General features: G+C 49.0%; 1 protein-coding gene across 1 annotated transcript in view; it reads right to left on the bottom strand.

Moving 5' to 3' along the window:
• The window catches only part of LOC142063632 (broad substrate specificity ATP-binding cassette transporter ABCG2-like), a 184,427-nt gene that overhangs the window by 106,317 nt on the left and 63,835 nt on the right, over positions 1-14,275 (bottom strand). The window lies entirely within an intron of this gene.

Genomic DNA, 14,275 nt, shown 5'->3' with positions numbered 1-14,275 from the left:
CCCCTCAATCTGCCTCCAGGTAACCTGCATTCCCATCTCTTGAGGGCTGTCAAGTCTGTACCTCCACTTAAGGAACAGACAGATTTCTCCATCTATAAAGGAATGTGAGGTTGTTTGAATAACTACTGCAACAAAACTAGCTTTATTGAGTCAGACCAAAAGTATACTCCGACTAACCACAACCAGCAGCAGATGCTCAGAGGCCTATAGAAGAACAGTCAGATTATATCTGGACCTTTATGTTTAATAAATACCAACAGCCTCATCCTCTGTGAAGCACTCCTTCCACATAAGTGCTGAAAGGCTTGAACCAGATCACACGGTCTTGTACATAAAAGCAGCTCCTACCCTAGAGAGAGTTTGTAACCCAAGAGGCAAAACCCCCATACACAGATGCAGGCACAGAAGTGCCCAAAGCATTCACGGCAAAGCTGAGAATCAAATACAGTCTCTTGACACTGGGTTATATTTTCAAAACCATCTGTCCGAAACATGATGGAAATGATAAAACTAAAGAAACAAAGGTTTTGACAGGTGAAACTTTCTTCCAGATTTTCTGGCAGCGTTCCAGCCTTGATCACTGAAACTTCATATGCACACCTGACCTCTGCGAGCGCGTGAGCACAATGCTAACACACGCCTAGCTGAAACGCCATTCAAGCAAAGCTTTCTGCTTAGTGAGCATATTTCCTGTTGTCTCCAGTAACTCCTTCAAACCCAGCACACTGATATCAACAACATCATGATTTATTAAGACATGGAGCAGTGTCTTTTCCAGTGGGTTCCCCGCCCCCTCCCCACCACGCTATTGCCGTCACTGATCAGGTCCTGGCTTTGAGAGCTTTCTGGGTTTGGGCAGCCAGAGCTGGCACCTCCAGTGAGCTGCAGTCAGCAAACATTTGCAACAAGCAGCTGACTTCCCACTGTCACTTGCCCACTTTCAGGCAGGCAACAAAGCCCTTCGCTTCTGTGCCCAGCACCTCGCCCCAAGAGCAAACGATCCCTCAGCCCGTGGGGCTTCCTGAGCCCACAGGTTGCCTAGAGTTGTTGGATTCATTTAATGCCCAAGTAAAAGAAGCCAAATAGGGTGTGATTGAAGAACAGGGGAAAAGTGAGCTGGTTCAGCTTTGCTTTAATGATATTAGTCATTAATTTTTACTCAAAGTTCCCAAAGCTTGCTTTCCTTTGCTCCCTCTTATCTCTTTCATCTGTGTGAAACACAGGTGATGCCAATCCTGCTGAGACAGTCCTGAAAACTTTGCTCAGCTCTGATACTTGCACCTCTACCTCAGACTTCAAGGAAAGCCTGTGGGATGTCAGCAGCTGTAAAGCTAAAGGGGCTCCTTTCCAATCCTCCCTACTGGTGCCAAAACATTGTCAAATCCCCATGCTTCAAGCAGAAGCCTTCCTACTTCAGGAGCAAACATGCCTTTCCCTCTACTTCCCCCTGCACATCAGCAAGCAGGGCAGCTGATGGCGTGGCTCCAGCACCCTCCGAAGCTTCCAATCCCCTGCTGCCAGCAACCCAAGCAGATGCCACCTTTGCCTGGCAGGGTGGCATTTAGAAAACCACAGGGTATCAAGTGAGAGTTCTCCAAGGCTGTATCACCAGACTTGCTAGAGAGGAGCCAGCAAGAACCTGACAATTAAATCCCATCACTTTAGGACTTAAATTAATTACAGTGCAGATGGATTGGTTGAGGGAACTGTACGAAGTAATTAAGCAATACACCTACTCAAATTAAACCCCAGTGACAATCACTTCTTCCCCTCAGAGTAGTGTCTTCGGTTTCGGCCTATATGCAACAAGGTTAATGCACCAGCTGCTCCACCAACAGGGTGGAAATTCCCAACGCCCCTCTCCTTCCCGCATTCTCAAGAGGATAAAAAGGGGTTTGGTTTTTTTTTTTACCATCTGATGCATAAAACATGAACTGAGTCTCAAGAAGTTTGGATGCTCATTCCCACTCTGCCACTGACCGGCTGAGCAACCTCAGCCATGCCCTTTTCTTCCTTCTTCATGAGAAGGAATGATCCCCACCTCGCTGAGCTTTATGCAATACACCCCTGCTGCAGCTTATGTGATACTGCTGCACCCATTAAAGGAATAATTGGACCTATCCTAGATGGCCAGTCGCTTGGCAAATCAGTTGGTTCTGAACCCTCCCAAGGCCTATTAGGTTCTTGCCTAAGATCTTTTTTGCAGATGGGAAAAAAAAAAAAGTCAATTTCAGATCAAAATGCTTTTAAATATTTGACATAGTTAAGTTATATAAAGGTTTGCAACTGGCTTATTTGCTTAGTGATGAAACAGCAGAGAATATATCTGCTGGAAACTTTTCCACTAAGATATCTGCTCTCCAGATATCAGAGGAGATATATCTGTTCAGATCTAGTAAGATTCCCTACAGGCACTGTTTGGAGATCAAACATCTGTAATTTTCCCTCAGACGGCACGTCCTGCCAACCACCACAGGAGCATGGTCACACTAACAGAAGTGCCAGATTTTCTGTTTGTCTTCAAGCACCAGAAAGTTGCTGATATTTTGGCTGACCACAGAAACCTGAGAACAGTAAACTTCATGGGTGATAAGACTGATGCCGGGCGACGGGGAAACTGGCTGATTGATGTACACCCCATGCTCTCTGACATGGGAGGGGCAAGGGGTTACTTGAGTGAAATGACCTGATCAGACAGTACCAGCACACAAACACTAAGGCTGAAATCACCCAGCCACGACAGCACCCTCATCAAGAGGCAGCTTCAGCCTCCAGCTCCTCAGATGATACTTCCTGAGCTCTGCCCCTCCACCCCATTATCTGCAAGGTCATCAGCTGAGAAATAGTCTTGGCTTGGCCAAAAAGACCCCACAGCAGACCTGCACTGACATAGGGAAGAGCCTGCAGATCAACTATTAAGTTGTTCAGAGACCTGAGAAACCAAGTTCTCCTATGCTCTTGGGAGAGGGCTCAAAGGCACTTAAAATAGCAGCTATGGCCCCAGAACTAATTCATTAGCTTCTAGACCCTAACAATATTCCAGCAGAAAGCAGAGAAATGCCACACAGGAGATCAGACTGCCAAATTATCACCAGGAGATGGACTTTTAGGAGCCTTGGGTGCATCTAAGGCTAGGGACACAAAGGCACTGCTTTCCCCAAGGACGGGGACGCCAGACTTTGAGAAATACAGGCTCTGGAGCCTCATGATTGCTTCAGGTTCCTAAAACCAGCTCCTAAAAGCTTCTCTTTCACACTACGCAGAGCATACCTAATCCCAGAAAAGAGACAGAAACAAGGGAGAACTGCAAAAGGTAACCCCCTACTCAACAAAGTATGCTGTCTTTCCTGAGAGCAGACCACGCGTTGCTCTGTTCCCCCTCCCCTGCACAGCACCAGTTGTAACAGGGAGCTTCCAAATACATCTGCTTCCCCTTTCCTCTAGCAGCTGCTTTACTAGCCTTAAATGACCGCCTAAACCACGACCAGAATTTCTGAGTCTTAATCTCTAAACCTGCACTAAGAGTTTTGCCGCAGCCCATCATTTCCCTAGCACATAACATCAGCAGCATCCCACACGCCACCACCCAAATAACCGTGCAGAAGGTCCTGTCCCAGCAGGCTCCTTTTATAGGAAAGTCAGCTGCCCTCTATCCCCAACCAATCCCACCACCTGGAAAGGGGGAGCAGGCACAGCCGAAGCTCAGCCTGGCTCGTGGTAAGGGGTCAGTCCACCTTTCCTCAGCAGAGAAGTTACAAGCTTGTACTAATCTCGGTACAAGCTCTCTGAAAGACACAGGCTGAGCCCCTAACTGTGCCTGAAAGAAATGTATTAACATGTTTTGGTGAGTGTAAGAGAATGATCCACCTCCTAGGCTTGCATAGAGGACATCCAGCCCGAGGTTTACATATGCAGAAGGTGATTTTGGCAATCCTGCCAGAGATACTGTGAAGTGCCCAGTGTTCAGAGGGCAGGGACTCTATTTTTTCTGGAAATCAGGATTAGAGAGGGTTTTATGCTTGGGGTTTTTTTCTTTAGATGCTTCTGAGTTCTGCTCTTGGAAACTCAGTAGTAATCACTAGTTCCTTGGGAATTACGTCTTTCATCTCCTGAAAATAATCCAGAAAATGGAGAAGGAGAACAGCTCCAATTTACCATTCAGCTGATGCTATAAACAACATATTTGGGGCCGACTTCTCCCTGTTTTTACAGGGCTTATCACATTGTGAATGTGTGTGCTTTGACTCCGCTCAGATGAAGCCCCAGCGATGCCTGCTGGTGGATCAAACAGAAGAGTCAGCTCTGCGTGAGAGAGAGCACATGAAAGCCACCGAGGCAGAGGTTATGAGAGGACACGGCAGTGGGCACTGTTCCCATTTGTTGGGACATTGAGGGCAGAAATCTCAGAAGACTGAGTAATTTTTCTGGAGGTCCTACAACCTTCCTTGTGACACGTAGGGTGGTTGCTTCTTTGGTGCGTAGGCGAGATGGTGGGCGTGGTAGGACTCTGCTGAATACTACCACATCATTAATGCAGTTGCTTTGGGAGAGAAGGGGGAGAGATGACAGCCCACCCCTCCACCACCCCCGTTTGGTGGAAATGTTGACAGAGTCCTGATATCCACATCCTTCCACTGAGAGGAGACTTTGCTACTGGAGTCAACTCAGCAAACAAGATGCCATTCGATTAGTCAGTTGTTTTCTGCACTGGAATGGCCAGAAATGATTGCAAACTGCTCTGTCTTTGGCCAGACATTTGATAGAGTGCCACGTTATATATTTATTAAGGGAGTGAAGAAATCCTAACTGGATAAAAATAGCAAGGCTTGGATTAGAAACTGGCTGGCAGATGAGGAACAGAGGTTCTCTGTTGCTTCAGGATGCCTAGTGTCGTCCAGAAAGATCCTGCACAGTATTGATACGGGTCTGCCAAGCTGAGGCAGAGGAGACACAGAATCATAGAATGTCCTGAGTTGGAAGGGACCCCCAAGGACCATCGAGGCCAGCTCCTGTCCCTGCACAGGACACCCCAAAATTCACACCACAGAAGACACATGACTGGCCTGAGGAAGCACAGTGAAAAACACCACCAGGTCTTTTGGATGACTGACTGATGCCTTGATCAAGAGAGGCAGTAAGCCAGTGAAATAGGCTCTCTGGTAGAGACTGCGCACAGATCTGCTCCTTGCAGCCCCGCAAAGCTGGCAGACATACCATTGGAGGTGAGGTGCGCAGTGGAGTCTGCTCTTCTGCCATGCAAGATGGGAAGTTCCCTCTCTTAATGACACGTGGAGCAGTATTAGAGGTCCTCCCATTATTTATGGAAAAAAAGGACAAAACCTCCGGTTTAAAATGTTCTTTGTCAGGCTTCTTTTAGTCAAAAGGGAGTTTCCCTTATGGACTGATACCTCCTACCTCCCGTGGTATTTCTAGAGGGTAGTTAAAAATGGAAAAGGGACTGGAGGGTCCGGCCTCCTCAAACCTTTGGTTTTTGCTCCCTCTTCAGACGGCTCAAGGGTATCTCCTTGGGATGAAGGTACCAGTTCATTCCCCAGCGCCAGTGTGCTATTAGCCCTGCTCTCTGAGGAGCTGCTCTCTGCAGAGAACCACCACCATCGCTACAAAATCACTCTTTGGGATCCAAGAACAGGGGTTGACTTCATTTTCCCACGCAGGAGAAAGCTTCTAGCAGGCAGTGGAGATGGGGCACACGTGGCGTCTGGGGTGCAGTGCTGCCACTTGGAGGGCAGCCACCTCCACTCGCAACCTAGGTGTTACACCTTCAGTCACTTCAAACCCAGAAAGTGGTTTTATATACACACAATTTCCTCCGTCACTTTTTATCACACGTGTGATCTGGAGTCAATACGGCCAAAAGATTGTTCAGGTAAATTAATTCATATAAAGATTTTGATGCTTCTGTTAAGAGAATGAGTAAATGCTGCCATCGAGGTCGAGGTCTCCATTGTGCTGGGTGCTATACAAACACGTGCTGGCTGATACCCGCTGTCTCCAAAAGCTTACAGTTTAAGCAGACACTTGAATGGGGAGGGAGACTGGGGCATTTGAAAGAGGGGTAATTTATCTATGGTCAAAGGCTGAGCTGGAATTAGAAGCCCCTGTGTCCTGAGCAGGATCTGCCATCTCCTCTTAGCATCAGCACCTACCAACGACTGATACAGTCTGTAAATAATAATAAAAAGCCTCCCAGAAACAAGCCACACTTAATTCCTGGGAACATTTTGTTCTGGTTACAAACCATGGGTGGATGAAGGCTGTTCCAGCAGCTGCATGCAAGGCTTCAGCCATAGCAACAGCAGGCGGGCTGTGGCTGTAAGAATGTCCCCTGTGATACGCAATCATCTATCAGCATACCCTGTGGTGCTAATAAAAAAAGCCCTTCGCAGAGTGCACAGTGTGCATTATTGGCTGAAGTAAGAGCGGAGGCAGCATTGCCATCCCTTAGTCAGAGGGGGAACTGTAGGGGAAACGTATCTGAGGTTGGTGCCTTCAGTGCCACTGTGCGTTACATATCCCTCTTTGCTCAGCCTGATGGCATGAGGTCTGAATCATGTTGCCAAATTTCTGAAAACTGAGGAGAGGAAGGGCGGATCTCTGCCTTCAAACAGGTACTGCAATGAAATCTGACAGCAGAAACTCTGAGAGTTGGCACATCTTCCACAGTGGCAACGGGTAAAGACAAAACTACCTGAAGTACATCATTCCAGAAAACACTGCTCGGTGACGGATTAACATGAACATCAGTTTCTTCTAATGTAGTGGTAGCTGCGGCTTTTTGCTGCTTTCTCTCTTGGTGTGGCAATGAATGCTTTCTCTTCTAAACATAGGGCTCATTCCTACTTTGCATGGTTAATGTAAAACCAGTGCAAGCATCGCTGTTGATTTTCATTCTGAGACCTGATGCAGGTCACCATATAAACTTCAGTGCTTGGGAAGAGCTGATGTTATGACGTTATGAGGATCCTCATTTGCTCCTGATGTGGTTCCATCCCAGTGTACTGGGGTCTCAGCTCCCAGCAACCTCTGGCCGCAAGCCAGGATGTTCTTGCATCTTCCTCAGCAGGGTTCCCCCCTCTCAGCAGTGACACGTCGTAGAGGTACCCTCATCCCCCTCTTCTCTCCCTGGTAGCAGTCTGTGCTCTGGCCTGTTTTCAGCTCAGAGGTACCGCACGAGACGCCGTCTCGCCGCCTGAGTCTGGGCAAGTCATTATCTGTGCCATGCCTCAGCTACCAGCTGCTCGTCCAACAGCTGACCCTTCGTACCTGTACTGAGCGGTTGCAGTAGACCGTGTCCTGGGATGCTGCAGTGACAGAGGTCAGATAAGGATGGCTCTGTAAAACATTCATACAAAGCAAGCTTGACTGCTGTCGGTTGTGACAAAGGAACAAAGTTCGCCGTCATGCGTTGACTCCCCTCAGCAGCACCTGGCCAGCATGAAGTCCTCTTTCCTAGCTCTGCTTCAGCAGTGGCACTCAGGAAAGGGTTGTTATTTCTAGCCACGTTTCTCTTCCCTCCACTCTCTGGGTTTCTATGTTTTAGGGATCAGTGGAAAACCTTAATCAGGCCACAGACCATGCTCTTAGCCTGTAACCAACATGTCCGGTCCCTTCAGACAGGAAAAGAAACACCTCCTCCAAGTGTTATCTTCAATAAAGCACCTCTTTGTGGTGGCCCACATCAGTGGTGAAACCAAGTCCAGGCTGACAGTATCAAAGTCAAGGGGCTTGTCCACAACAGGCCAACAAAAGTTCTGCTTTAGTATTTATGCAGAAGCCTGGGACACTTATAACAGAGATCAGGGTGGTCAAACAACAGAACATCCACAACATTTTTCCAACAACCATCAATAAAAGTGCCTCTTGCTTAAGATTTTGATAGGAAGCTGGATTCTGGCTCTGTCAGCAAAGGCACGTGCAAAGGATTGGTGATAGATTTTGTGGTGGCAGTTTACTGTGACCATCTTGAAGCTGTTTCTTTATCTCGGCTGTCTGATTCAGCCTCCAAGCTCCTCATCATTGCCATTTATTGGGACCGACTATTTTGGCAGAAGAGGTGGTCCCAGCCAGTGCAGATGACACTGAGGAACACCAGAGCTGGAGCCAGATCCTGAGCCCTGGGTTTTATTGGGAAATGATTCAGCTTTCCTTACGGCTTGCTGGGGGCCACAGCACCCCATGGGCTGATCTAATACTCACCACCACTGAAATGCAGCCACTCCCAAGGTGAAGAGTAGCAACAAATAACACTCTGAAGGCCAAGAGAAGTTCTTGGCCAAGGACAAAGCAAAAAAGATCAGGTATTTTAATGTACGAACACTGAACACATGAGATCTCTCAGGCAAACAGCCAGGACCCACACTCTGCAAGTTTTGGACAATGCAGAGAGGTCCTACGTGCCTTCTCAGCCTCGGTACCTCCTGTGATTTATGGCCAGCCTTTTGACATTCGGTGTTCATCGGAAAGCCCGATTGCCCACAGCCCAAGGCTCTTGGCTTGCCTTTCATGTGAAAGAACAGCATGTTCCCAGCCCTGCCGATTCCAGAGGAAACAAGCCCCAAGAGTACCTTAAAGGCTTGGACACAAATAGCTCCCACTGTGTATTATTTTCAAGTCAGTCTCATGATTTTGCAGGCCTGACTCATTCCGGGTAAGCGCCGAGGGTTAGTCATGTTAGTCATCTGTAGGCAAAGAGGAAGAACCTCACTGGACTTACGCCAGTGCAGTTTTTACCACTGTTTCAGGGCAAAGAACTGAGCCAGATTTGCAGGTTGCCAACCTTGGGATTTGTCCTAGGACCTGTTAGGGGGCACACCAGTGAAAGAGCTTGGATGCAGATCTTCTGTGCGTACCGCTGATGGCTTTACATCCATCTCCCTGCTGAGGGCTGATGAGGACCTGATCCTTCCCGAGCTAAGACAGGTGCTGGCAGGAGACTCATGGGCTGCCATGGCGGTCGGCCCCGGGGAGGTGTGCCGCAGCACCCGAGCGGTATGTTGTGGCAGAGAGCTCACACCGGGGCACTGCTGGCCCTCTGCCCACGGGCACAGCTGCCAGCAGCTCTGCACCTCTGCTGTCAACACCGAACCATTCGCGATCCTCTCTGGTCTCAACCCATGCTGAAGCCTCAAGGCGCGTGGTCTGGAGAAGGAGGGAGGTGGAGAGGGGATTCTTGAAGTCCGGATCCCTGCAGAGCCTGTCGTCTGTGCTGGACATGGCATTGCCCAGCACAGGAGCGTTTCCCTGCATGCCTGTGATCCAAGGACGCTCTTCAGCAGCAGCGCTGACCCCCAGCCCAGCTGCAGGCCGAGCCGGGAGCACCATCTGCCGGCTGCGAAACAGCGAGCTGGCTCACCGGAGGGACAAATTACAGGGTAATTCAGAGCTACGTATGCCGCTGCATGGTGATTAGACCACATAGCAAGTTAGAGATGAGAAAGATCACAGGACTGTGTAAAACCTTCAGCTAAACCTCCTCCCGTCTGCGTTACAAAAGGGGCTCCAAACCAGTCAGTCTCTCTGCGCTTGGGTGAAGGGTATCCAGTTGTGGCTGGAGCTTTTTACAGCTGCTGCAGAGCTCACAGACAGTTTCAGCTAAAGAAGATCAAAAAAAGATCAAAGCATGTCACTGAGCAGTTTTCTAAATAAAAGGGCTTGATTTTGTTCAGTTTGAAATGCGGTTTTGTTTCCAAATATTCCTGATAATAATAATATTGAGGGGAGCACAGGGAGCCTGAAAGGGAAACAAAATGTATGCCTCTGGTGCAGCTCCCATGCAGGTTTTTCTTGGGTTCCTCGGGTCTGCCGAACACCCGAGCTAGCAATCATTTACACCACGCTGCTGAGCCACCTTCCTGCTTTACCCACCTCATCCTCTGGTCCACTATGCTCCACACACCTCTCAAACCCATAGCCCTTTCCCCTTCCAACTACTAATCCTTCTGGCCAGTACAGAAGGATCTCTGCCTTTTTTCTCTCTCTTATTTTTTGGGGGGGGTTTTTTGTTTGTTTGTTTCGTTGTTGGTTTTTTTTTGCCATGCCCCACATCTTCACATGCAGGGGCCAAGCACGTTTCCCCTTGAGAGGCAGAGCCCTCATGGGTGCTGAAAAGAGACTCCCTTTGCAGAGCCACCTGCATTGACGCCTGTGACACTTACTCCCCGTGACCCTGAGCTTGTCTGCGGTGGCCTGAGCAAGGCTCTCGGAAGGGTGGTGGCTGTGTCCAGGATGAGCAGCAGCAGGTGGCCTGGGCTCCTGGTCCCCAGAGGAGCACGCTGCGGAGCGCTCTGGCTGCTGCTCCGCGTTGGAGTCTGGTGTTCCTTCGAGGTGCACGGGGACGGGAGCGAGGTGTGGCTGGCAAGTGGCCAGGGTATGTTGCTAGACATGGGAGCTTAGTATGGTCCCTCTCACTTCCAGGTTTATCTCACCTCCTGCCAGCCAGCCAGGAATGTGCTTCGACTAGCTCAGTCCTGCTTGTCCTAATTACACCTTCCTGGAGTGCTGTACATAATTTCCTTCCCACCCTCACAGGCTGATCCTGCTTGTCCTTTAATGGCACACCACCCCCTCACTTTCCTTTGATTTTCATCCCCAGATACCCCGCCTTCTGTCCCTTTCCCTCACGCAGCCCTCGGCTGCCTGGTCAGTGGGTGCTGGAAAACGACGCCCTGGACCCGTCCTTGCTTTCTGGACTCTTAAAATAAATACTTTTTTGGCCAACCCAGCATGAGCCCGTGTAAGTCACTGCCATGGCAAGTCAGGACCATTCAGAGGGAATATCCTCTAGTACCGTAACTGGAATATATGGTAAAGGAATCATCGTAGCCCAGGCTAAGGATGAACCAGAGATTTTGAAGTTCTCTGAGCTCACTTGCTCCAGGGCACGGCCAACTTCTACATACCATGGCTAAAGAGGATGCTTCCCTAGAGACCTTTGCCTTTCCCTTGAAACTGGCTGCCTTGAACATCAGACTAGTTAGACAGAGGCTGGAGCCAGGAGGCTGAATCTGTCCCCAAACCGCTGCCTGGCTCTGAGCCTCAGTTTTGCATCCTGTAAAATGGGAAGAGTGGCAGTGCTGTTTTGCTGAGGCACTTTGAGAGCTGCAGGTGGAAAACGCTTTGTAGGTGTCCCCACCGTGAACTGACCCTCCATAGCCATTGCAGCATTTCTGTCCCTTCTGATGTGAAATAATTTTCTTGGTTCCTTGTGCACACCTGAAGCTTTTCTCCAGCAACTGAAGAACAGCCTAAACATCTGACCCTCCTGCCTTTCCCCGCAGTTTGGCAGAAGTAACTTCCTGCGAGATGTGTGATGGATGTGTCCAGTCACACCGATCGCTGCGGTAGGCAAGGATCCCCTGGGCTGCCCCTGCCTGAACTGTAAGGAGAACCTGCAAATGTGAGGATACATTCAATACTGGTGGAACACAAGCAGCCCTTACAGGAGGCTGCTCAGTGTGCGTCACCCACGCAGAGAGCAGTGTTGGGGAACATAAAGGTTGCGAAGTCAAGCTTACAGCTTGCTTACCTTAAGCTTGACTTAGAGGTCACGCAGCCGTTTGCGTGACCTGGTGTGTCAACACCGTCTTTAACGGCACAATCTCAGATTGATAGAGCCAAAAAAAAGAAACAAACCAAAACACCCCAGGCTTCTGGGCACACCAGCACCTTTCCTGCCTTTTCAGAGCCCAAACGCTCAGAAAGCGTGTTTGCTTCTTCCATTGCGTATCAGTCGATCTAATGAAAGCTATTAAATTTCCCCTGCTTTTGTCTGGCTTTTTTTTTTTCTGGAACCACTTGACTATAGGAGCAGAATGGCACAGAGCGTGTTCAGTACAGGACTGCAAGCAACACTTAGACTTTCTTGGGGTGCTGGAGGATGTTTTGACAGGCATTAGACACTATTGAAGCTGTATCTAGCTGGTGCAAAAGGCAAAGCTGCAGTCAAGTCAGTGGAAATCTGCTTACTGCACTGGGAAGCCAGACCTTCCTGAGACTTCAGCAAGGGTTGAATTCTGTGTGATCCCTAGACAAGATTAATTTCTTTTTATTTTGATCTCATATGTTTGCATATCTTTTAAAATAAGAGACTTCAAATTCCTTCTTGGCCTTTTCTATTAAAAAAATCTGTTCTTTGAGCACTTTGCATTGACACCAAGAAACTTTCGAGATATCTGTGAGCCAGACTTGGAATTTTTACCCCCGCTTCTTAATCTCATTTTTTGTATCCATCAGTTGCATTGGCACCAGGGTGGAAGGCAACAAGAGCGTTAGAGGCTTTATATTTTACTCTTTCTGTGATTACTTGTACAAGCTCTTTAAGGACAGTTAAGATCTTCTCTGTACTCTGGAAATCTTGACATCTTGTATTAACGTTTTGCTTTGTCTTTTTAACAAACTGGAACGAATTATCACAGATGGTGGGAGGTTCTGTATCTCCTGTTATCCTCAAACCCTGTCTGCCGTCCTGGGAGATGAGCAAACAGCCAAACACACGTTACAGCACTCAATGCCAAGGTCAGCAGAGATCTGTGTTGGCCAATGGGTCAGATGGGATAATATACCAGTCCTTCTGGTCATAGGATGTATTTTAATGCTCTCTGGGCCCGTTCTAGAAAAGTTACAGAGCTTTCGTCGGTAAAAATAACAGAATCTGAGGAACATTATAAAACAATTTTGCATCCCATTTCTTTAGAGAGTACATCACAGAGTCTATTAAACAGCATTTGAGAGCTGTAGTTAAGGGCTTTGAAACATGTTTCGGACAGCTTTGTTTAGGCTTCACCCTCAGTCTCTTTGGCTTCAAAAACTTGCTTGTTTCCAGGAAAGTGACTGTTGTATTTAATTGGAATTAAAAGTTGACTGGGGAGGCCGCTGGCTCCGAAGCACCCTGGGGCTGCTGGTGCTTCTGTGAGATTCCTCCTCCTGGAGGAAGGCCTGGCTGCCTCTTGTAACAGCTAATAAAAAATAAATTTCTCCTCTTTATTTTGGATCCACCTACAATTATTTTTTTTCCTCATTTTTGCAATCCCCTTACTTAATTTGTCTTGGAATAAACAAAAATAGCTCACCCCAGCGAACCCAGTGGTGTCCTTCCTTTCCAGTTGGTCAAGACATGTCAAGCAAGTGTTGCATGATTTCAAAATGCTGGCGCTGCTGGACCTGAGGAATGAGAAAACTCCAGTTCAAGAGCCCTGAAACAGACATTTGGAGACTTACGAGAAACAACTGGAATTTCTTCTTCCTGCCATCAGGAATAAACGCTGGGTGCAGAGTGGCAGCATCCCCTGCATCCCCCCAGCGCTGCTCCCGTGGGGCTGAGCTCCTGCAGGGTGGGCAGCCTGTCAGCGACCCCTCAGCCCCTCTGGGGCAGCGTCAGCCTCTGCAGCTGCTCCCTACACCTGGTCCGGGACAGCCTCTTCTAGCAGGGAGAGCACAGCCACCCCCAGTGCTTGAATTAGGCCACCAGAACCATTAAACTGTGCCAAACATCACAACACTGAAATGCTATTTCAATATAATAAATAATACCTACAGATTTTTAAAAAGGGTTCATTTCTTCTCGCCTTTCATCTTCTGGGGTTTTATCTTCTACTAGATAAATTTTCAAGTTTTTTCTCAGTCCATGTAACACCTTGATTTTTAAAATGCTTACAGCTCCAGGAGCTGGGGCTTTAATTAGTGCAAATACCATCAGCTTTGCTCTAATAGGATGCAGCTGGGAGGCACAGCTGGCCCTGGGATCAATTGCTGGCGGCTGCGTTTTCCCCTCACCTAGGTGCTTGCAAACCGCCCGGCCGCCCCCAGGGTCAGGGGCCCCACTGGCTGGGCAGGCAGCGGCGTTTGGCCAGTGGTGTGCTGTGTGCTGCGCCCCGCGCGCACCGGGCTGGAGCTCCCTGGCCTGGCCAGAGCTGGTCTTGGTATGGCCAAAGTCTGGCGGAGAGCAAATCTCTGCCCGGCAGGTTTCCCTCCTTGAGACTGCGTGACCCGGGAGGGACGTTTCATCCACCTGAGGTGGCCCTGAGCAGAGCTCAGCCTCCAGCCAGCTCTGCCCGATGGCCCGGCCTCAGGTCTCGCTCCCTTTCCAACCTTGCCCTGGTCCAGCTCTCCTGCCCAGCAGCTGCACCCGGGCTGAAATGAGCTGCACGGGTCTCAGCCCACGTTCTAGCTGGTTACGTCCACAGCACGAAAATCAGCTGTGCGGTGTGGAGAAGATGCTCCCACCGCTCTGGGGCAGGGTGGCGTGGCTGGTTCTGTT

This window comes from Phalacrocorax aristotelis, chromosome 12, assembly GCF_949628215.1.
Source record: "Phalacrocorax aristotelis chromosome 12, bGulAri2.1, whole genome shotgun sequence".
Classification (NCBI taxonomy): Eukaryota; Metazoa; Chordata; class Aves; order Suliformes; family Phalacrocoracidae; genus Phalacrocorax; species Phalacrocorax aristotelis.
This window is presented reverse-complemented; position numbering and strand designations above follow the sequence as displayed.